Source organism: Oncorhynchus clarkii, unplaced genomic scaffold (assembly GCF_045791955.1).
Source record: "Oncorhynchus clarkii lewisi isolate Uvic-CL-2024 unplaced genomic scaffold, UVic_Ocla_1.0 unplaced_contig_9158_pilon_pilon, whole genome shotgun sequence".
NCBI classification, from domain to species: Eukaryota; Metazoa; Chordata; class Actinopteri; order Salmoniformes; family Salmonidae; genus Oncorhynchus; species Oncorhynchus clarkii.
In genome coordinates, this window is record NW_027258079.1 from 82062 (window position 1) to 107134 (window position 25073).

A 25073-nucleotide genomic window follows, 5' to 3' on the forward strand; every position below is an offset into this window, starting at 1 on the left:
TTAACCTAACCTTAACCTCAGTGAAGCTATACCTGAACTTAACCTAACATTAACCCAAACCTCAGTGAAGCTATACCTGAACTTAACCTAACCTTAACCCAAACCTCAGTGAAGCTATACCTGAACTTAACCTAACATTAACCCAAACCTCAGTGAAGCTATACCTGAACTTAACCTAACATTAACCCAAACCTCAGTGAAGCTATACCTGAACTTAACCTAACATTAACCCAAACCTCAGTGAAGCTATACCTTAACTTAACCTAACATTAACCCAAACCTCAGTGAAGCTATACCTGAACTTAACCTAACATTAACCCATACCTCAGTGAAGCTATACCTGAACTTAACCTAACCTTAACCCAAACCTCAGTGAAGCTATACCTGAACTTAACCTAACCTTAACCCAAACCTCAGTGAAGCTATACCTGAACTTAACCTAACATTAACCCAAACCTCAGTGAAGCTATACCTGAACTTAACCTAACATTAACCATAATCTATTAAGTTTTTCTTCTGTCGGTCGAATATCCAATTCCTAGTCCTTTACATTGGGACGAATTTCAGCATAGTTTTTAATGATCCCAGAGAAGCGAATGATTTTGACCTCTTTGGTTTTGGTCTTCTTGTCATCCCACTGGTACTCTGGAGACAAGAGCTTGCTGGGCTTGTTGGAAAGCAGGTACCTGTTGAGGTGACTCTCCTCCTGCCAGGCAGCCTCGATGGAATTCCTCGCGTCCTCTTCAAGCTGGTTCCGACATACCTTTGGTAGTGTGTACACATCCTCCACGAATCCTCCAAACAGGGCCCCGGCAAATTAATAATCTCCCTCATCCATGGGGATGTAGGCTGTCGAGGCTGGACGCCGTTCGTATGTGAAGTGGTCACGGGTCGCCTGGTAGAACCATGGGTGAATCACAGCAACCAGCCTGCCCAGAGACTCGGCTCCCCAGCGAGCGTGGAACTTGCTGTCCACGTCCAGACAGAAGATGTAGTCGGCCTCCCTGCTGATCTGACGTTCGATGGCTGTCTGGATGATCTCCATCCTCCGGGCTGATATCTCCTGCCAGCGGTTTGAACCTGGCACCTGGATCACACTCAAATGTCTCCCCTGAGACAGGTTCACTGATGGAACATCGTCGGGACGATCTGTGAAAACGTAGTAGCGCACGTTGAAGTCGACCATGAAGTGCTTCTCTGCTGTCTCCAGGAAATCTCGGAGAAAGCGGACGTATCTGTCAGAATTTAAAGACACACAGGTTACTGGCAAAATAAAAGAAACATCAACATAAAGCATCTTAATAGAGAGTTGGGCCGCCACCTTGGTTCTCCACCAGCCACCTTGGTCCACCACCAGCAACCTTGGTCCTCCACCAGCCACCTTGGTCCTCCACCAGCAACATTGGTCCACCACCAGCCACCTTGGTCCACCACCAGCCACCTTGGTCCACCACCAGCAACCTTGGGCCACCACCAGCAACCTTGGGCCTCCACCAGCAACCTTGGGCCTCCACCAGCAACCTTGGGCCTCCACCAGCAACCTTGGGCCTCCACCAGCCACCTTGGGGCACCACCACCCACCTTGGGCCTCCACCAGCCACCTTGGGGCACCACCAGCAACCTTGTGCCACCACCAGCAACCTTGGGCCACCACCACCAACCTTGGGCTACCACCAGCCACCAGAACAGCTCTAATGCACCTTGGCAAAGATTCTACGAGTGTCTGAAACTCTATCGGAGGGATAATTTGGTGTTTTGTTGATAGTCGTGGAAAACTCTATCTCAGGTACGGCCTCATTTGGATTGAGATCTGGTGACTGGCATATGGTTTACATCGTTTTCATGCTCATCAAACCATTTAGTGACCACTTGTGCCCTGTAAATGGGGGCATTGTTGTTCTGGGTGATTAGCCATGGTAGCAAAAAGAATGACTGAAATAATAGTCAGCCCAGCCTTTTTATACATGACAGTTAGCATAATGGGATGTTAATTGCTTAATTAACTCAGGAACCACACCTGTGTGGACGCACCTGCTTTCAATATACGTTGTATCCCTCATTTACTAGTGTTTTCCATTATTTTGTTCAGTGACCTGTACAATACATAAGGGTTTAAGGTGCCTTGCTCAATGGCACAACGGCAGTATCAGGCACCTGCAATTCTGATGCCAGAAACGCTCTGTAGAACATGGACCCAGAACTTGGACCCAGAGACACAGAGACCCAGAACATGGACCCAGAGACCCAGAACATGGACCCAGAGACACAGAGACCCAGAACATGGACCCAGAGACACAGAACATGGACCCAGAGAACCAGAACATGGACACAGGGACCCAGAACATGGACCCAGAGAACCAGAACATGGACCCAGAGAATCAGAACATGGACACATGGACCCAGAACTAGAATAGTTGACCTTTGTTGTACCACAATTATAGAATATTCTAGTTGTTCTATTTGTTGTATGGTCATTCTCATAGGACTGTATAGGACATTCTAAACCGTTTCCGACCCGAAATTACAGTCTACCAGAAAATAAACAAAGTAGTACAATTATTCAAATCTTAGCCAAGCTGTGAATCATGACAATTATGATATTGTATTACCTGCCATGTGACATGAGCTAGTTATGTCCTCATACACTGAGTGTACAAAACATTAACAACACCTTAATATTGAGTTGCACCACCGAGAGCGTTCCACAGGGATTCTGGCCCATGTTGCCTCCAATGCTTCCCATAGCTGATCATGTCCTCATACACTCTACTAGGTGTTGAAAGCTTTCCACAGGGATTCTGGCCCATGTTGACTCCAATGCTTCCCATAGCTGGTCATGTCCTCATACACTCTACTAGGTGCTGAAAGTGTTCCACAGGGATTCTGGCCCATGTTGACTCCAATGCTTCCCATAGCTGGTCATGTCCTCATACACTCTACTAGGTGCTGAAAGTGTTCCACAGGGATTCTGGCCCATGTTGACTCCAATGCTTCCCATAGCTGGTCATGTCCTCATACACTCTACTAGGTGCTGAAAGCGTTCCACAGGGATTCTGGCCCATGTTGACTCCAATGCTTCCCATAGCTGGTGATGGCCTCATACACAGTGTTGTTGTTGTCTTGCCCATTCACCATCTGAATGGCACACAAACACAATCCATGTCTTAAATGTGTTGAGGCTTAACAATCCTTCTTTAACCCGTCTCCTCCTCTTCGTCTACACTGATTGAAGTGAATTTAACAAGTGACATCAATAAGGGATCATAGCTTTCACCTGGATTCACCTGGTCAGTCTGTCATGGAGAAAGCAGGTGGTCATAATGTTTTGTACACTCAGTGTAGTTTCAGTGTTTATAAAAATATTGCTAGTTTAATTTCCCTTTTTGAATATTTGGGAAAGGTTGTAGGCTGCTCACTTTCCAACGGCAAACACTGTGGTTGCTATGGTGATGTTCATGGACTTGTAGATTGTGTCGACGAGGTCAGGGTCAAAGGTTCCTTCCCAGACGATGGGTGCCAACCATGGGGTGACTGCCACCACATCAGTACGACTAAAGAAACAAAACAAGATCAAGCCGGACTGTGTTGTACTGATTATGAGCTCAATGTTTACAGATATACAGATCAAGCCTGACTGTGTTGTACTGATTATGATCTCAATGTTTACAGATATACAGATCAAGCTGGACTGTGTTGTACTGATTATGAGCTCAATGTTTACAGATATACAGATCAAGCCGGACTGTGTTGTACTGATTATGAGCTCAATGTTTACAGATATACAGATCAAGCCGGACTGTGTTGTACTGATTATGAGCTCAATGTTTACAGATATACAGATCAAGCCGGACTGTGTTGTACTGATTATGATCTCAATGTTTACAGATATACAGATCAAGCTGGACTGTGTTGTACTGATTATAATCTCAATGTTTACAGATATACAGATCAAGCTGGACTGTGTTGTACTGATTATGATCTCAATGTTTACAGATATACAGATCAAGCCGGACTGTGTTGTACTGATTATGATCTCAATGTTTACAGATATACAGATCAAGCTGGAATGTATAGTACCTATTATGAGCTCAATGTTTACAGATATACAGATCAAGCTGGACTGTGTTGTACTGATTATGATCTCAATGTTTACAGATATACAGATCAAGCCAGACTGTGTTGTACTGATTATGATCTCAATGTTTACAGATATACAGATCAAGCCGGACTGTGTTGTACTGATTATGATCTCAATGTTTACAGATATACAGATCAAGCGGGACTGTATAGTACCTATTATGAGCTCAATGTTTACAGATATACAGATCAAGCTGGACTGTGTTGTACTGATTATGATCTCAATGTTTACAGATATACAGATCAAGCCAGACTGTGTTGTACTGATTATGATCTCAATGTTTACAGATATACAGATCAAGCTGGACTGTGTTGTACTGATTATGAGCTCAATGTTTACAGATATACAGCTCAAGCTGGACTGTGTTGTATTGATTATGAGCTCAATGTTTACAGATATACAGATCAAGCCAGACTGTGTTGTACTGATTATGAGCTCAATGTTTACAGATATACAGATCAAGCCAGACTGTGTTGTACTGATTATGATCTCAATGTTTACAGATATACAGATCAAGCCAGACTGTGTTGTTCTGATTATGATCTCAATGTTTACAGATATACAGATCAAGCCAGACTGTGTTGTACTGTGTCACGTTCTGACCTTTATTTCCTTTGTTGTGTATTTATTTAGTATGGTCAGGGCGTGATTTGGGTGGGCAGTCTTTGTTTGTTTTTCTATGATTTTGGGGATTTCTATGTTTCGGCCTAGTATGGTTCTCAATCAGAGGCAGGTGTCATTAGTTGTCTCTGATTGAGAATCATACTTAGGTAGCCTGGGTTGCACTATTTGTTTGTGGGTGATTGTCTATGTTAGTTGCTTGTGTCAGCACAGTTCTTATGATAGCGTCACGGTCGTTATTTGTTTATTGTTTTTGTACAGTTTACTTCGTGTTTTTCGTCATCTATTAAATTATGCATTCACACCACGCTGCGCTTTGGTCCGCTTCTTACGACAATCGTGACATACTGATTATTATCTCAGTAGTTTTGCAAATAAAGGTCCTTGAAAAGACGTGTGGTATACTAGGCTACACGCTAATGTGGAAGATAACAATGATATGTAACTAACATTACATAACAACACTCTGAAAGAGCTCCAGAGTTCCTCTGTGGAGATGGTAGAATCTTTCAGAAGGACAACCATCTCTGCAGCACCGCAACAATCAGGCCTTTATGGTTGAGTGGCCAGACGGAAGCAACTACTCAGTAAAATGCACATGACAGCCCACTTGGAGATTTCCACAAGGCACCTAAAGGACTCTGACCATGAGAAACAAGATTCTCTGTTCGGATGATTGAACTCTTTGGCCTGAATAACAAGCGTAACGTCTGGAGGAAACCTGGCACCATCCCTACGGTGAAGCATGGTGGTGGCAGCATCATGTTGTGGGGATATTTTACAGAGGAAAATAAAATAAAACTGGGATGCTGGCTTTCTAGGCAGAGTTCCTCTGTCCAGTGCCTGTGTTCTTTTGCCCATCTTTTATTTTTATTGGCCAGTCTGAGATACAACTTTTTCTTTGCAACTCTGCCTAGAAGGCCAGCATCCCGGAGTCACCTCTTCACTACCGACGTTGAGACTGGTGTTTTGCGGTTACTATTTAATGAAGCTGCCAGTTGAGGACTTGTGAGGCATCTGTTTCTCAAACTAGACACTTGAATGTACTTGTCCTCTTGCTCAGTTGTGCACCGGGGCCTAGCCCATTTCTCATTCTATTCTGGTTAGAGCCAGTTTGCGCTGTTCTGTGAAGGGAGAAGTACACAGCGTTGTATGAGATCTTCAGTTTCTTGGCAATTTCTCGCATGGAACGGCCTTCATTTCTCAGAACTAGAATAGACTGACGAGTTTCAAAAGAAATATCTTTGTTTCTGGCCAATTTCGAGCCTGTAATCGAACCCACAAATGCTGATGCTCCAGATACTCAGCTAGTCTAAAGAAAGACCGTGTTAATGCCTCATTAATCAGAACAACAGTTTTCAGCTGTTCTAATGTTGGTTCCACTTTTCTGGGCTCCGTTTATTTACTTAACAAATAATGACTACACTAAATGTTCAACCGTTTTCAGCTAATGTTGGTTGAATACACTAAATGTGCATATTTAACATTAAGATATTTTAATTAGAAAACAGTTGTAGTCAGAAGTCAAAGATCAACATACAAACGTATGTCCGTCCTGAGTTCAGCCCCGAACAAAAGAAAGACAGGATCTTATACACCCGAGGTCACACCTCATGGTGCCATCTCCTCCTATCTCCTACCTCATGGTAACATAAACCATTAAACACCAGTGTGAAAACACTGCATGTGCAGCTAAAAGACCCAGTTAACACGAGGTTTCTGAGAACCTGTTTCAGCGTTATGCAAATCTGCCACAGTATCAGAGAAAAACAGACGCTGTCTCTCTGTGTCTCGCTATCACCCACAGTCCCTTTTCTCACCTTTTCACACAGACGCCGTGGTTCCTGCGTGTTTTAGCAGAGAGCTAGGCACAGACAGAGGCCTTAATATTCAGCTATAGAGTGAGCATCAGTACAATGGCACGTAAGCAAATTAATAACAACATAATCTGTGGTGGGGGTCTTGAGAAGACACACAATATCAACTTTAACCCTTCACTAACATAACTGCAAAGGGGTTTTCTATCGATCAATTAACCTTTTAAAATGATAAACTTGGATTAGCTAACACAACATGCCATTGTCACACAGGAGTGATGGTTGCTGATAATGGGCCTCTGTACGCCTATGTAGATATTCCACTAAAAATCTGTCGTTTCCAGCTACAATAGTCATTTACAACATGAACAATGTCTTCACTGTATTTCTGATCAATTTGATGTTATTTTAATGGTAATAAAAATGTGTGTTTCTTTCAAAAACAAGGACTTTTCTAAATGACCCAAAAACATTCAAACAGCTGTTAAGCTAGAAAAAGTAAGTTGTATAGTTCGTTCTTTTCTTTCCTATTGAACATACTACTTTCCCATGTGAAATATTATCGTTTATTTAGATATTAGAGTACCTGAGGATTAATTAGAAACGTCGTTTGACTTGTTTGGACGAACTTTACCGATAACTTTTTGGATTCCTTTGTCTGCATGTTGAACGAGTGGATTACTGAAATCAATGGCGCCAACTAAATTGACTTTTTGGGATATAAAGAAGGACTTTATCAGACAAAACAACCATTCATTGTGTAAGTGGGACCCTTGGGATTGCAAACAGAGGAAGATCTTCAAAAGTAAGTGATTTATTTTATCGATACTTGTGTTTTTGTGATGCCTGTGCTGGATGAAAAATATGTTGATGTGTGGCGATGTCCTCAGACAATCGCATGCTATGCTTTTGCCGTAAAGCCTTTTGTAAATCGATTAAAAGGAATCTAAGCTTTTGAATGATGTATAACACTTCTATTTTCATGAATGTTTAATATTACGATTTTTTATTTGAATTCCAATCCCAATTTCCCCGGATGTTGTCGGCAGGTGTCCCATGCCCGAACAGGTTGAAAACAAGTTTCAACCCAAGAGGCTTTGATTCCATTTCCAATATCCTCGCCCAAGTGGACATTTTGTTTGAGTAATAAATATGCCAATTGGCCATTGACTTTAATGCAGGGAAACTTAAATCAGTTTTACCTCATTTCTTTCAGCATGTCAAATGTGCAAAAGTTCTAGACAACCTTTTACTCCACACACAGAGATGTGCAAAAAGCTCTCCCTCGCCCTCCGTTTGGCAAATCTGACCATAATTCCAACCTCCTGATTCCTGCTTACATGCACAATTTTAAGCAGGAAACACCAGATACTCGGTCTATAAAAAGTGGTCAGATGAAGCAGATGCTAAACTACAGGACTTTTTTGCTAGCACAGACTGGAATATGTTCCGGAATTCTTCCGATGGCATTGAGGAGTACACTACATCAGTAACTGGCTTTATCATTAAGGGCATCGAGGACGTCATCCCCACATTGAATGTACGTACATTCCCCAACCAGAAGCCATGGATTACAGGGAACATTTGCACTGAGCTAAAGGGTAGAGCTGCCACTTTCAAGAAGCGGGACTCTAACCCGGAAGCTTATGCCCTCTGACGAACCATCAAACAGGGAAAGTGTCAATACAGGACTAAGATCGAATCGTACTACACCGGCTCCAACGCTCGTCGGATATGGCACGGCTTGCAAACTATTACAGTGACACAAACCTACCAGACGAGCAAAATAACTTCTATTCTCACTTCGAGGCAAGTAACACTGAAGCATTGATGAGAGCATCAGCTGTTCTGGATGATTGTGTGATCACGCTCTCCGCAGCCGATGTGAGTAAGACCTTTAAACAGTATCCGATTGCAGAGGAAGGTGTTTAATCCCAGGGTCCTTAGATTAGTGAGGAGCTTGGAGGGCACTATGCTGTTGAACACTTAGTTGTAGTCATTGAACAGCATTCTCAAGTAGGTGTTCCTTCTGTCCAGGTGGGAAAGGGCAGTGTGGAGTATAATAGAGATTGCATCTTCCATGGATCTGTTGGGGTGGTATGTGAATTGGAGTGGGTCCAGGGTGTCTGGGATGATGGTGTTGATATGAGCCATGACCAGCCTTTCAAACCAGTTCATGGATACAAATGTAAGTTCTACGGTGCAATAGTCATTTAGAAGGAAAAGAGGGATACCTAGTCAGTTGTACAACTGAATGCATTCAACTGAAATGTGTCTTCTGAATCAGAGAGGTGTGGGGGGCTGCATTAATCGACATCGACGTCGTCGGCACCCGGGGAACAGTTGGATAACTGCCTTGTCCGGGGGCAGAACGACATACAGGTTAACTTGGCATTCTAGGACTATGGTGGTCTACTTGAAACATCTGGATATTACAGACTGGGCCAAGGTAGAGAGGTTGAAAATGTCAGTGAAGACACTTGCCAGCTGGTCAGCGCATGCTCTGAGAACATGTCATGGCAATCCATCTGGCCCCGCAGCCTTGTAAATGTTAACCTCTTTAAAGGTCTTACTCACATTGGCTACTGAGCGCGTGATCACACAGTCGTCCGGGAACAGCTGGTGCTCTCATGCATGGTTCAGTGTTACTTGCCTCAAAGCAAGCATAGCTCGTCTAGTAGGCTCGCGTCACTGATGCAGCTTGCATCTGGGTTTCCCTTTGCAATCCGTAGTAGTTTCCAAGCCCTGCCACATCTGACGAGCATCAGAGCCGGTGTAGTAGGATTCAATCTCAATCCTGCATTGATGCTTTGCCTGTTTGATGGTTCGTCTGAGCTCAGCGCAGATGTTTCCTGTAATCTATGGCTTTTTGTTTAGGATATGTACGAGAATTTGGAGGAGAGAGAAATGGGAGAGTTGTTGAGTTGGTGGAGGATGCACGGATCTGGAATCACGGAACGTGTTGTCAGTTTGTTGCCACCTGAGTCAGCTCCCCGTACTCGTCCTGAGAAGTGTGTTAAAGTTCCGGAACATTTGAAGCCGGCTATAGGCACCAGGTCTCCAGTGCACCTTCACAACCCAGTACGTCTTGCGCCAGCTCCTTGCACTTGCCGTTTGAAGTGTTATGAAGTTTGGGTACCATTGACTCTGGCTATAAGCACCAGTTCTCCAGTACGTCTCCACAGTCCAGTACGTCCTGTGCCTCCTCCCCGCACTCGCCCTGAGGTGCATGTCACCAGCTTGGTGCCACCTGTACCGGTCCCACGAATCAGGCCTCCAGTGCACCTCCACAGTCCAGTACATCCTGTGCCACCTCCCCTCACTCTCCCTGAGGTGCGTGTACACAGTCCAGTGTCCCCTGTACTGGTCCCACGCATCAGGCCTCCAATTCTTCTCCACAGTCCAGAGCTTCCGGCGACAGTTCACAGTCCGGAACCTCCTGAGAAGGTCTACGGTCCGGAACCTCCTGAGGCGGTCTACGGTCCGGAACCTCCTGAGGCGGTCTACGGTCCGGAACCTCCTGAGACGGTCTACGGTCCGGAACCTCCTGAGACGGTCTACGGTCCGGAACGTCCTGAGGCGGTCTACGGTCCGGAACCTCCTGAGACGGTCTACGGTCCGGAACCTCCTGAGACGGTCTACGGTCCGGAACCTCCTGAGACGGTCTACGGTCCGGAACCTCCTGAGACGGTCTACGGACCGCAACCTCCTGAGGCGGTCTGCGGTCCTGAGCCTCCAGCGACGGTCGGCGGTCCAGAGCCTTTAGAAGGGGTTCTCAGTCCAGAGCCTACGCCGATGATCCCTGCACCAGAGCCGCCATGGAGGAAGACGTATCTGTGAGCATTGTTGATACTTCGCCCCGCACCGGAGCCGCCCCCGACGGTAGATGCCCACCCGGACCATCCCCTATTGAGTCAGGTTTTGCAGTCGGAGTCAAAACCTTGGGGGGGGCTCATAGAGAGCTGTTTATTCTCTATGTTGGTTGGGACGTGATAGTGACTAGGGTGGGTCATCTAGGTGTTTAATGGTTTATGTTGGCCTGTTATGGTTCCCAATCAGAGACAGCTGTTAATTTATCGTTGTTATCGTCTGATTGGGGATCATATTTATGCAGCCATTTCTTCATTCTGCTTTGTGGGATCTTGTCCATGTATAGTTGCCTAATAGCACTGTTAGCGTGTCCCTGAGTTCAGTACTACAGATGCATTATGTAAATGAAGTGCTATTTGCATGTGTCTTTTTGTATCTTTTTTAAAAATCTTTATTTAACTATGCAAATCCGTTAAGAACAAATTCTTATTTACAATGACGGCCTACCGGGGAACAGTGGGTTATCTGCAATGTTCAGGGGCAGAACGACAGATTTTTACCTTGTCAGCTTGGGGATTCAATCTAGCAACCTTTCGGTTACCGGTCCAACACTCTAACCACTAGGCTACCTGCCGCCCCCAAATGTCATGTGTGTGGTTATAAACCTCCTCATCACAAGCTCTACAAACCACGCTGGCTTGCCAACTTCAACTGTGGTTTTCTCTCAGTTTCATACAGCATTTCCTGCAGGGCTGCATTCTATTGTATGTGTTTGAAACAGAGACTTAGATAGACATTGCATCATTTTACTGGTGTCTGTGAGAGCACGGGCAGCGCAATTGAGGATGTCTCCATTTTGTTCTTCTTTTACTTCTATGAGTTGGTAAACTAACTGAAAGGGTGCACACTGCCCCCTGGAGGGTGTTGTCTGAACAGGTACAAAGCCAAGGTTGGTGATTAACTGTATTTCCCATCTCGCCATCTCCTGGGTTAACCATCTCCATCCCTCTCTCCCTCTTTCCATCTCATGGGTTAACCATCTCCATCCCTCTCTCCCTCTCTCCATCTCATGGGTTGACCATCTCCATCCCTCTCTCCATCTCCTGGGTTAACCAGCTCCATCCCTCTCTCCATCTCCTGGGTTAACCAGCTACATCCCTCTCTCCCTCTCTCCATCTAATGGGTTAACCAGCTCCATCCCTCTCTCCCTCTCTTCATCTCCTGGGTTAACCAGCTCCATCCCTCTCTCCCTCTCTCCATCTCCTGGGTTAACCAGCTCCATCCCTCTCTCCATCTCCTGGGTTAACCAGCTCAATTTCTCTCTCCATCTCCTGGGTTAACCAGGTCCATCCCTCTCCCTCTCTCCATCTCCTGGGTTAACCAGCTCCATTCCTCTCTCCATCTCCTGGGTTAACCATCTCCATCCCTCTATCCATCTATCCATCTAATGGGTTAACCAGCTCCATCCCTCTCTCCCTCTCTCCATCTCCTGGGTTAACCAGCTCCATCCCTCTCTCCATCTCCTGGGTTAACCAGCTCCATCCCTCTCTCCCTCTCTCCATCTCCTGGGTTGACCAACTCCATCCCTCTCTCCCTCTCTCCATCTCCTTGGTTAACCAGCTCCATCCCTCTCTCCCTCTCTCCATCTCCTGGTTTAACCAGCTCCATCCCTCTCTCAATCTCCTGGGTTAACCAACTCCATCCCTCTCTCCATCTCCTGGGTTAACCAGCTCCATCCCTCTCTCCCTCTCTCAATCTCCTGGGTTAACCAGCTCCATCCCTCTCTCCCTCTCTCCATCTCCTGGGTTAACCAGCTCCATCCCTCTCTCCATCTCCTGGGTTAAACAGCTCCATCCCTCTCTCCCTCTCTCCATCTCCTGGGTTAACCAGCTCCATCCCTCTCTCCCTCTCTCCCTCTCCTGGGTTAACCAGCTCCATCCCTCTCTCCATCTCCTGGGTTAACCAGCTCCATCCCTCTCTTCCTCTCCTGGGTTAACCAGCTCCATCCCTCTCTCCATCTCTCCATCTCCTGGGTTAACCAGCTCCATCCCTCTCTCCATCTCCTGGGTTAACCAGCTCCATCCCTCTCTCCCTCTCTCCATCTCCTGGGTTAACCAGCTCCATCCCTCTCTCCATCTCCTGGGTTAACCAACTCCATCCCTATCTCCATCTCCTGGGTTAACCAGCTCCATCCCTCTCTCCCTCTCTCCTTCTCCTGGGTTAACCAGCTCCATCCCTCTCTCCCTCTCTCCATCTCCTGGTTTAACCAGCTCCATCCCTCTCTCCCTCTCTCAATCTCCTGGGTTAACCAACTCCGTCCCTCTCTCCATCTCCTGGGTTAACCAGCTCCATCCCTCTCTCCCTCTCTCAATCTCCTGGGTTAACCAGCTCCATCCCTCTCTCCATCTCCTGGGTTAACCAGCTCCATCCCTCTCTCCCTCTCTCCATCTCCTGGGTTAACCAGCTCCATCCCTCTCTCCATCTCCTGGGTTAACCAACTCCATCCCTCTCTCCATCTCCTGGGTTAACCAACTCCATCCCTCTCTCCCTCTCCTGGGTTAACCAGCTCTCCCTCTCTCCATCTCATGGGTTAACCAGCTCCATCCCTCCATCTCCTGGGTTAACCAGCTCCATTCCTCTCTCCCTCTCTCCGTCTCCTGGGTTAACCAGCTCCATCCCTCTCTCCCTCTCTCCATCTCCTGGGTTAACCAGCTCCATCCCTCTCTCCCTCTCTCCATCTCCTGGGTTAACCAGCTCCATCCCTCTCTCCATCTCCTGGGTTAACCAGCTCCATCCCTCAAATCAAATCAAATTTTATTTGTCACATACACATGGTTAGCAGATGTTAATGCGAGTGTAGCGAAATGCTTGTGCTTCTAGTTCCGACAATGCAGTAATAACAAGTAATCTAACTAACAATTCCAAAACTACTGTCTTGTACACAGTGTAAGGGGATAAAGAATATGTACATAAGGATATATGAATGAGTGATGGTACAGAGCAGCATAGGCAAGATACAGTAGATGGTATCGAGTACAGTATGTACAAATGAGATGAGTATGTAAACAAAGTGGCATAGTTTAAAGTGGCTAGTGATACATGTATTACATAAGGATACAGTCGATGATATAGAGTACAGTATATACGTTTGCATATGAGATGAATAATGTAGGGTAAGTAACATTATATAAGGTAGCATTGTTTAAAGTGGCTAGTGATATATTTACATCATTTCCCATCAATTCCCATTATTAAAGTGGCTGGAGTTGAGTCAGTGTCAGTGTGTTGGCAGCAGCCACTCAGTGTTAGTGGTGGCTGTTTAACAGTCTGATGGCCTTGAGATAGAAGCTGTTTTTCAGTCTCTCGGTCCCAGCTTTGATGCACCTGTACTGACCTCGCCTTCTCGCCCTCTCTCCATCTCCTGGGTTAACCAGCTCCATCCCTCTCTCCATCTCCTGGGTTAACCAGCTCCATCCCTCTCTCCATCTCCTGGGTTAACCAGCTCCATCCCTCTCTCCCTCTCTCCATCTCCTGGGTTAACCAGCTCCATCCCTCTCTCCCTCTCTCCATCTCCTGGGTTAACCAACTCAATCCCTCTCTCCATCTCCTGGGTTAACCAACTCCATCCCTCTCTCCATCTCCTGGGTTAACCAACTCCATCCCTCTCTCCATCTCCTGGGTTAACCAACTACATCCCTCTCTCCATCTCCTGGGTTAACCAGCTCCATCCCTCTCTCCCTCTCTCCATCTAATGGGTTAACCAGCTCCATCCCTCTCTCCCTATCTTCATCTCCTGGGTTAACCAGCTCCATCCCTCTCTCCCTCTCTCCCTCTCTCCATCTCCTGGGTTAACCAGCTCCATCCCTCTCTCCATCTCCTGGGTTAACCAGCTCCATTTCTCTCTCCATCTCCTGGGTTAACCAGCTCCATCCCTCTCTCCCTCTCCTGGTTTAACCAACTCCATCCCTCTCTCCCTCTCTCCATCTCCTGGGTTAACCAGCTCCATCCCTCTCTCCATCTCCTGGGTTAACCAGCTCCATCCCTCTCTCCCTCTCTCCATCTCCTGGGTTGACCAACTCCATCCCTCTCTCCCTCTCTCCATCTCCTGGGTTAACCAGCTCCATCCCTCTCTCCATCTCCTGGGTTAACCAGCTCCATCCCTCTCTCCCTCTCTCCATCTCCTGGGTTAACCAGCTCCATCCCTCTCTCCCTCTCTCCCTCTCCTGGGTTAACCAGCTCCATCCCTCTCTCCATCTCCTGGGTTAACCAGCTCCATCCCTCTCTCCCTCTCCTGGGTTAACCAGCTCCATCCCTCTCTCCATCTCTCCATCTCCTGGGTTAACCAGCTCCATCCCTCTCTCCATCTCCTGGGTTAACCAGCTCCATCCCTATCTCCATCTCCTGGGTTAACCAGCTCCATCCCTCTCTCCCTCTCTCCTTCTCCTGGGTTAACCAGCTCCATCCCTCTCTCCCTCTCCATCTCCTGGTTTAACCAGCTCCATCCCTCTCTCCCTCTCTCAATCTCCTGGGTTAACCAACTCCGTCCCTCTCTCCATCTCCTGGGTTAACCAGCTCCATCCCTCTCTCCCTCCCTCAATCTCCTGGGTTAACCAACTCTGTCCCTCTCTCCATCTCCTGGTTTAACCAACTCCATCCCTCTCTCCCTCTCTCAATCTCCTGGGTTAACCAACTCTGTCCCTCTCTCCATCTCCTGGGTTAACCAGCTCCATCCCTCTCTAGATCTCTCCCTCTCTCCATCTCCTGGGTTAACCAGCTCCATCCCTCTCTCCATCTCCTGGGTTAACCAGCTCCATCCCTCTCCCCCTCTCTCCATCTCCTGGGTTAACCAGCTCCATCCCTCTCCCCCTCTCTCCATCTCCTGGGTTAACCAGCTCCATCCCTCTCTCCATCTCCTGGGTTAACCAGCTCCATCCCTCTCTCCATCTCCTGGGTTAACCAGCTCCATCCCTCTCTCCCTCTCTCCATCTCCTGGGTTAACCAACTCCATCCCTCTCTCCATCTCCTGGGTTAACCAGCTCCATCCCTCTCTCCCTCTCTCCATCTCCTGGGTTAACCAACTCTGTCCCTCTCTCCATCTCCTGGTTTAACCAACTCCATCCCTCTCTCCCTCTCTCAATCTCCTGGGTTAACCAACTCCGTCCCTCTCTCCATCTCCTGGGTTAACCAGCTCCATCCCTCTCTCCATCTCCTGGGTTAACCAGCTCCATCCCTCTCTCCATCTCCTGGGTTAACCAGCTCCATCCCTCTCTCCCTCTCTCCATCTCCTGGGTTAACCAGCTCCATCCCTCTATCCCTCTCTCCATCTCCTGGGTTAACCAACTCCATCCCTCTCTCCCTCTCTCCCTTTCTCCATCTCCTGGGTTAACCAGCTCCATCCCTCTCTCCATCTCCTGGGTTAACCAGCTCCATCCCTCTCTCCCTCTCTCCATCTCCTGGGTTAACCAGCTCCATCCCTAACTCCATCTCATGGGTTAACCATCTCCATCCCTCTCTCCATCTCTCCATCTAATGGGTTAACCAGCTCCATCCCTCTCTCCCTCTCTCCATCTCCTGGGTTAACCAGCTCCATCCCTCTCTCCATCTCCTGGGTTAACCAGCTCCATCCCTCTCTCCCTCTCTCCATCTCCTGGGTTGTCCAACTCCTTCCCTCTCTCCCTCTCTCCATCTCCTGGGTTAACCAGCTCCATCCCTCTCTCCCTCTCTCCATCTCCTGGGTTAACCAGCTCCATCCCTCTCTCCCTCTCTCCCTCTCCTGGGTTAACCAGCTCCATCCCTCTCTCCCTCTCTCCCTCTCCTGGGTTAACCAGCTCCATCCCTCTCTCCATCTCCTGGGTTAACCAGCTCCATCCCTCTCTCCCTCTCCTGGGTTAACCAGCTCCATCCCTCTCTCCATCTCTCCATCTCCTGGGTTAACCAGCTCCATCCCTCTCTCCATCTCCTGGGTTAACCAGCTCCATCCCTATCTCCATCTCCTGGGTTAACCAGCTCCATCCCTCTCTCCCTCTCTCCTTCTCCTGGGTTAACCAGCTCCATCCCTCTCTCCCTCTCCATCTCCTGGTTTAACCAGCTCCATCCCTCTCTCCCTCTCTCAATCTCCTGGGTTAACCAACTCCGTCCCTCTCTCCATCTCCTGGGTTAACCAGCTCCATCCCTCTCTCCCTCCCTCAATCTCCTGGGTTAACCAACTCTGTCCCTCTCTCCATCTCCTGGGTTAACCAGCTCCATCCCTCTCTAGATCTCTCCCTCTCTCCATCTCCTGGGTTAACCAGCTCCATCCCTCTCTCCCTCCCTCAATCTCCTGGGTTAACCAACTCTGTCCCTCTCTCCATCTCCTGGGTTAACCAGCTCCATCCCTCTCCCCCTCTCTCCATCTCCTGGGTTAACCATCTCCATCCCTCTCCCCCTCTCTCCATCTCCTGGGTTAACCAGCTCCATCCCTCTCTCCATCTCCTGGGTTAACCAGCTCCATCCCTCTCTCCATCTCCTGGGTTAACCAGCTCCATCCCTCTCTCCATCTCCTGGGTTAACCAGCTCCATCCCTCTCTCCCTCTCTCCATCTCCTGGGTTAACCAACTCCATCCCTCTCTCCATCTCCTGGGTTAACCAGCTCCATCCCTCTCTCCCTCTCTCCATCTCCTGGGTTAACCAACTCTGTCCCTCTCTCCATCTCCTGGTTTAACCAACTCCATCCCTCTCTCCCTCTCTCAATCTCCTGGGTTAACCAACTCTGTCCCTCTCTCCATCTCCTGGGTTAACCAGCTCCATCCCTCTCTAGATCTCTCCCTCTCTCCATCTCCTGGGTTAACCAGCTCCATCCCTCTCCCCCTCTCTCCATCTCCTGGGTTAACCAGCTCCATCCCTCTCCCCCTCTCTCCATCTCCTGGGTTAACCAGCTCCATCCCTCTCTCCATCTCCTGGGTTAACCAGCTCCATCCCTCTCTCCATCTCCTGGGTTAACCAGCTCCATCCCTCTCTCCATCTCCTGGGTTAACCAGCTCCATCCCTCTCTCCCTCTCTCCATCTCCTGGGTTAACCAACTCCATCCCTCTCTCCATCTCCTGGGTTAACCAGCTCCATCCCTCTCTCCCTCTCTCCATCTCCTGGGTTAACCAGCTCCATCCCTCTCTCCCTCTCTCCATCTCCTGGGTTAACCAGCTCCATTCCTCTCTCCCTCTCTCCATCTCCTGGGTTAACCAGCTCCATCCCTCTCTCCATCTCCTGGGTTAACCAGCTCCATTCCTCTCTCCCTCTCTCCGTCTCCTGGTTTAACCAACTCCATCCCTCTCTCCCTCTCTCAATCTCCTGGGTTAACCAACTCTGTCCCTCTCTCCATCTCCTGGGTTAACCAACTCCATCCCTCTCTAGATCTCTCCCTCTCTCCATCTCCTGGGTTAACCAGCTCCATCCCTCTCTCCATCTCCTGGGTTAACCAGCTCCATCCCTCTCCCCCTCTCTCCATCTCCTGGGTTAACCAGCTCCATCCCTCTCCCCCTCTCTCCATCTCCTGGGTTAACCAGCTCCATCCCTCTCTCCATCTCCTGGGTTAACCAGCTCCATCCCTCTCTCCATCTCCTGGGTTAACCAGCTCCATCCCTCTCTCCATCTCCTGGGTTAACCAGCTCCATCCCTCTCTCCCTCTCTCCATCTCCTGGGTTAACCAACTCCATCCCTCTCTCCATCTCCTGGGTTAACCAGCTCCATCCCTCTCTCCCTCTCTCCATCTCCTGGGTTAACCAGCTCCATCCCTCTCTCCATCTCCTGGGTTAACCAGCTCCATTCCTCTCTCCCTCTCTCCATCTCCTGGGTTAACCAGCTCCATCCCTCTCTCCATCTCCTGGGTTAACCAGCTCCATTCCTCTCTCCCTCTCTCCGTCTCCTGGGTTAACCAGCTCCATCCCTCTATCGCCATCTCCTGGGTTAACCAGCTCCATCCGTCTCTCCATCTCCTGGGTTAGCCAGCTCCATCCCTCTCTCCCTCTCCTGGTTTAACCAGCTCCATCCCTCTCTCCCTCTCTCCATCTCCTGGGTTAACCAGCTCCATTCCTCTCTCCCTCTCTCCATCTCCTGGGTTAACCAGCTCCATCCCTCTCTCCCTCTCTCCATCTCCTGGGTTGACCAACTCCATCCCTCTCTCCCTCTCTCCATCTCCTGGGTTAACCAGCTCCATCCCTCTCTCCCTCTCTCCATCTCCTGGGTTAACCAGCTCCATCCCTCTCTCCCTCTCTCCATCTCCTGGGTTAACCAGCTCCATCCCTCTCTCCCTCTCTCCCTCTCCTGGGTTAACCAGCTCCATCCCTCTCTCCATCTCCTGGGTTAACCAGCTCCATCCCTCTCTCCCTCTCCTGGGTTAACCAGCTCCATCCCTCTCTCCATCTCTCCATCTCCTGGGTTAACCAGCTCCATCCCTCTCTCCATCTCCTGGGTTAACCAGCTCCATCCCTATCTCCATCTCCTGGGTTAACCAGCTCCATCCCTCTCTCCCTCTCTCCTTCTCCTGGGTTAACCAGCTCCATCCCTCTCTCCCTCTCCATCTCCTGGTTTAACCAGCTCCATCCCTCTCTCCCTCTCTCAATCTCCTTGGTTAACCAACTCCGTCCCTCTCTCCATCTCCTGGGTTAACCAGCTCCATCCCTCTCTCCCTCCCTCAATCTCCTGGGTTAACCAACTCTGTCCCTCTCTCCATCTCCTGGGTTAACCAGCTCCATCCCTCTCTAGATCTCTCCCTCTCTCCATCTCCTGGGTTAACCAGCTCCATCCCTCTCTCCATCTCCTGGGTTAACCAGCTCCATCCCTCTCCCCCTCTCTCCATCTCCTGGGTTAACCAGCTCCATCCCTCTCCCCCTCTCTCCATCTCCTGGGTTAACCAGCTCCATCCCTCTCTCCATCTCCTGGGTTAACCAGCTCCATCCCTCTCTCCATCTCCTGGGTTAACCAGCTCCATCCCTCTCTCCATCTCCTGGGTTAACCAGCTCCATCCCTCTCTCCATCTCCTGGGTTAACCAGCTCCATCCCTCTCTCCATCTCCTGGGTTAACCAGCTCCATCCCTCTCTCCATCTCCTGGGTTAACCAGCTCCATCCCTCTCTCCCTCTCTCCATCTCCTGGGTTAACCAACTCTGTCCCTCTCTCCATCTCCTGGTTTAACCAACTCCATCCCTCTCTCCCTCTCTCAATCTCCTGGGTTAACCAACTCTGTCCCTCTCTCCATCTCCTGGGTTAACCAGCTCCATCCCTCTCTAGATCTCTCCCTCTCTCCATCTCCTGGGTTAACCAGCTCCATCCCTCTCCCCCTCTCTCCATCTCCTGGGTTAACCAGCTCCATCCCTCTCCCCCTCTCTCCATCTCCTGGGTTAACCAGCTCCATCCCTCTCTCCATCTCCTGGGTTAACCAGCTCCATCCCTCTCTCCATCTCCTGGGTTAACCAGCTCCATCCCTCTCTCCATCTCCTGGGTTAACCAGCTCCATCCCTCTCTCCCTCTCTCCATCTCCTGGGTTAACCAACTCCATCCCTCTCTCCATCTCCTGGGTTAACCAGCTCCATCCCTCTCTCCCTCTCTCCATCTCCTGGGTTAACCAGCTCCATCCCTCTCTCCATCTCCTGGGTTAACCAGCTCCATTCCTCTCTCCCTCTCTCCGTCTCCTGGTTTAACCAACTCCATCCCTCTCTCCCTCTCTCAATCTCCTGGGTTAACCAACTCTGTCCCTCTCTCCATCTCCTGGGTTAACCAGCTCCATCCCTCTCTAGATCTCTCCCTCTCTCCATCTCCTGGGTTAACCAGCTCCATCCCTCTCTCCATCTCCTGGGTTAACCAGCTCCATCCCTCTCCCCCTCTCTCCATCTCCTGGGTTAACCAGCTCCATCCCTCTCCCCCTCTCTCCATCTCCTGGGTTAACCAGCTCCATCCCTCTCTCCATCTCCTGGGTTAACCAGCTCCATCCCTCTCTCCATCTCCTGGGTTAACCAGCTCCATCCCTCTCTCCATCTCCTGGGTTAACCAGCTCCATCCCTCTCTCCATCTCCTGGGTTAACCAGCTCCATCCCTCTCTCCATCTCCTGGGTTAACCAGCTCCATCCCTCTCTCCATCTCCTGGGTTAACCAGCTCCATCCCTCTCTCCCTCTCTCCATCTCCTGGGTTAACCAACTCTGTCCCTCTCTCCATCTCCTGGTTTAACCAACTCCATCCCTCTCTCCCTCTCTCAATCTCCTGGGTTAACCAACTCTGTCCCTCTCTCCATCTCCTGGGTTAACCAGCTCCATCCCTCTCTAGATCTCTCCCTCTCTACATCTCCTGGGTTAACCAGCTCCATCCCTCTCCCCCTCTCTCCATCTCCTGGGTTAACCAGCTCCATCCCTCTCCCCCTCTCTCCATCTCCTGGGTTAACCAGCTCCATCCCTCTCTCCATCTCCTGGGTTAACCAGCTCCATCCCTCTCTCCATCTCCTGGGTTAACCAGCTCCATCCCTCTCTCCATCTCCTGGGTTAACCAGCTCCATCCCTCTCTCCCTCTCTCCATCTCCTGGGTTAACCAACTCCATCCCTCTCTCCATCTCCTGGGTTAACCAGCTCCATCCCTCTCTCCCTCTCTCCATCTCCTGGGTTAACCAGCTCCATCCCTCTCTCCATCTCCTGGGTTAACCAGCTCCATTCCTCTCTCCCTCTCTCCGTCTCCTGGTTTAACCAACTCCATCCCTCTCTCCCTCTCTCAATCTCCTGGGTTAACCAACTCTGTCCCTCTCTCCATCTCCTGGGTTAACCAGCTCCATCCCTCTCTAGATCTCTCCCTCTCTCCATCTCCTGGGTTAACCAGCTCCATCCCTCTCTCCATCTCCTGGGTTAACCAGCTCCATCCCTCTCCCCCTCTCTCCATCTCCTGGGTTAACCAGCTCCATCCCTCTCCCCCTCTCTCCATCTCCTGGGTTAACCAGCTCCATCCCTCTCTCCATCTCCTGGGTTAACCAGCTCCATCCCTCTCTCCCTCTCTCCATCTCCTGGGTTAACCAACTCCATCCCTCTCTCCATCTCCTGGGTTAACCAGCTCCATCCCTCTCTCCCTCTCTCCATCTCCTGGGTTAACCAGCTCCATCCCTCTCTCCATCTCCTGGGTTAACCAGCTCCATTCCTCTCTCCCTCTCTCCATCTCCTGGGTTAACCAGCTCCATCCCTCTCTCCATCTCCTGGGTTAACCAGCTCCATTCCTCTCTCCCTCTCTCCGTCTCCTGGGTTAACCAGCTCCATCCCTCTATCGCCATCTCCTGGGTTAACCAGCTCCATCCGTCTCTCCATCTCCTGGGTTAGCCAGCTCCATCCCTCTCTCCCTCTCCTGGTTTAACCAGCTCCATCCCTCTCTCCCTCTCTCCATCTCCGGGGTTAACCAGCTCCATTCCTCTCTCCCTCTCTCCATCTCCTGGGTTAACCAGCTCCATCCCTCTCTCCATCTCCTGGGTTAACCAGCTCCATCCCTCTCCCCCTCTCTCCATCTCCTGGGTTAACCAGCTCCATCCCTCTCTCCATCTCCTGGGTTAACCAGCTCCATCCCTCTCTCCATCTCCTGGGTTAACCAGCTCCATCCCTCTCTCCCTCTCTCCATCTCCTGGGTTAACCAACTCCATCCCTCTCTCCATCTCCTGGGTTAACCAGCTCCATCCCTCTCTCCCTCTCTCCATCTCCTGGTTTAACCAGCTCCATCCCTCTCTCCCTCTCTCAATCTCCTGGGTTAACCAACTCCGTCCCTCTCTCCATCTCCTGGGTTAACCAGCTCCATCCCTCTCTCCCTCCCTCAATCTCCTGGGTTAACCAACTCTGTCCCTCTCTCCATCTCCTGGTTTAACCAACTCCATCCCTCTCTCCCTCTCTCAATCTCCTGGGTTAACCAACTCTGTCCCTCTCTCCATCTCCTGGGTTAACCAGCTCCATCCCTCTCTAGATCTCTCCCTCTCTCCATCTCCTGGGTTAACCAGCTCCATCCCTCTCTCCATCTCCTGGGTTAACAAGCTCCATCCCTCTCCCCCTCTCTCCATCTCCTGGGTTAACCAGCTCCATCCCTCTCCCCCTCTCTCCATCTCCTGGGTTAACCAGCTCCATCCCTCACTCCATCTCCTGGGTTAACCAGCTCCATCCCTCTCTCCATCTCCTGGGTTAACCAGCTCCATCCCTCTCTCCATCTCCTGGGTTAACCAGCTCCATCCCTCTCTCCCTCTCTCCATCTCCTGGGTTAACCAACTCCATCCCTCTCTCCATCTCCTGGGTTAACCAGCTCCATCCCTCTCTCCCTCTCTCCATCTCCTGGGTTAACCAACTCTGTCCCTCTCTCCATCTCCTGGTTTAACCAACTCCATCCCTCTCTCCCTCTCTCAATCTCCTGGGTTAACCAACTCTGTCCCTCTCTCCATCTCCTGGGTTAACCAGCTCCATCCCTCTCTAGATCTCTCCCTCTCTCCATCTCCTGGGTTAACCAGCTCCATCCCTCTCCCCCTCTCTCCATCTCCTGGGTTAACCAGCTCCATCCCTCTCCCCCTCTCTCCATCTCCTGGGTTAACCAGCTCCATCCCTCTCCCCCTCTCTCCATCTCCTGGGTTAACCAGCTCCATCCCTCTCTCCATCTCCTGGGTTAACCAGCTCCATCCCTCTCTCCCTCTCTCCATCTCCTGGCTTAACCAACTCCATCCCTCTCTCCATCTCCTGGGTTAACCAGCTCCATCCCTCTCTCCCTCTCTCCATCTCCTGGGTTAACCAGCTCCATCCCTCTCTCCCTCTCTCCATCTCCTGGGTTAACCAGCTCCATTCCTCTCTCCCTCTCTCCATCTCCTGGGTTAACCAGCTCCATCCCTCTCTCCATCTCCTGGGTTAACCAGCTCCATTCCTCTCTCCCTCTCTCCGTCTCCTGGGTTAACCAGCTCCATCCCTCTATCGCCATCTCCTGGGTTAACCAGCTCCATCCGTCTCTCCATCTCCTGGGTTAGCCAGCTCCATCCCTCTCTCCCTCTCCTGGTTTAACCAGCTCCATCCCTCTCTCCCTCTCTCCATCTCCTGGGTTAACCAGCTCCATTCCTCTCTCCCTCTCTCCATCTCCTGGGTTAACCAGCTCCATCCCTCTCTCCATCTCCTGGGTTAACCAGCTCCATCCCTCTCCCCCTCTCTCCATCTCCTGGGTTAACCAGCTCCATCCCTCTCCCCCTCTCTCCATCTCCTGGGTTAACCAGCTCCATCCCTCTCTCCATCTCCTGGGTTAACCAGCTCCATCCCTCTCTCCATCTCCTGGGTTAACCAGCTCCATCCCTCTCTCCCTCTCTCCATCTCCTGGGTTAACCAACTCCATCCCTCTCTCCATCTCCTGGGTTAACCAGCTCCATCCCTCTCTCCCTCTCTCCATCTCCTGGGTTAACCAGCTCCATCCCTCTCTCCCTCTCTCCATCTCCTGGGATAACCAGCTCCATTCCTCTCTCCCTCTCTCCATCTCCTGGGTTAACCAGCTCCATCCCTCTCTCCATCTCCTGGGTTAACCAGCTCCATTCCTCACTCCCTCTCTCCATCTCCTGGGTTAACCAGCTCCATCCCTCTATCGCCATCTCCTGGGTTAACCAGCTCCATCCGTCTCTCCATCTCCTGGGTTAGCCAGCTCCATCCCTCTCTCCCTCTCCTGGTTTAACCAGCTCCATCCCTCTCTCCCTCTCTCCATCTCCTGGGTTAACCAGCTCCATTCCTCTCTCCCTCTCTCCATCTCCTGGGTTAACCAGCTCCATCCCTCTCTCCATCTCCTGGGTTAACCAGCTCCATCCCTCTCCCCCTCTCTCCATCTCCTGGGTTAACCAGCTCCATCCCTCTCTCCATCTCCTGGGTTAACCAGCTCCATCCCTCTCTCCCTCTCTCCATCTACTGGGTTACCAGCTCCATCCCTCTATCACTCCATCTCCTGGGTTAACCAGCTCCATCCCTCTCTCCCTCTCTCCATCTCCTGGGTTAACCAGCTCCATCCCTAACACCCTCTCTACATCTCCTGGGTTAACCAGCTACATCCCTCTCTCCATCTCTTGGGTTAACCAGCTCCATCCCTAACTCCATCTCCTGGGTTAACCAGCTCCATCCCTCTCTCCATCTCCTGGGTTAACCAGCTCCATCCCTCTCTCCCTTTCTCCATCTCCTGGGTTAACCAGCTCCATTCCTCTCTCCCTCTCTCCATCTCCTGGGTTAACCAGCTCCATCCCTCTCTCCATCTCCTGGGTTAACCAGCTCCATTCCTCTCTCCCTCTCTCCATCTCCTGGGTTAACCAGCTCCATCCCTCTCTCCATCTCCTGGGTTAACCAGCTCCATTCCACTCTCCCTCTCTCCGTCTCCTGGGTTAACCAGCTCCATCCCTCTATCGCCATCTCCTGGGTTAACCAGCTCCATCCGTCTCTCCATCTCCTGGGTTAGCCAGCTCCATCCCTCTCTCCCTCTCCTGGTTTAACCAGCTCCATCCCTCTCTCCCTCTCTCCATCTCCTGGGTTAACCAGCTCCATCCCTCTATCGCCATCTCCTGGGTTAACCAGCTCCATCCGTCTCTCCATCTCCTGGGTTAGCCAGCTCCATCCCTCTCTCCCTCTCCTGGTTTAACCAGCTCCATCCCTCTCTCCCTCTCTCCATCTCCTGGGTTAACCAGCTCCATTCCTCTCTCCCTCTCTCCATCT

The 25073-nt window shown here is 50.2% G+C and overlaps 1 pseudogene; it reads right to left on the minus strand.

Annotated features, from left to right (window-relative positions):
* Positions 1-405: 405 nt before the first annotated feature.
* The window catches only part of LOC139395233 (globoside alpha-1,3-N-acetylgalactosaminyltransferase 1-like), a 68131-nt pseudogene continuing 43463 nt past the window's right edge, over positions 406-25073 (minus strand).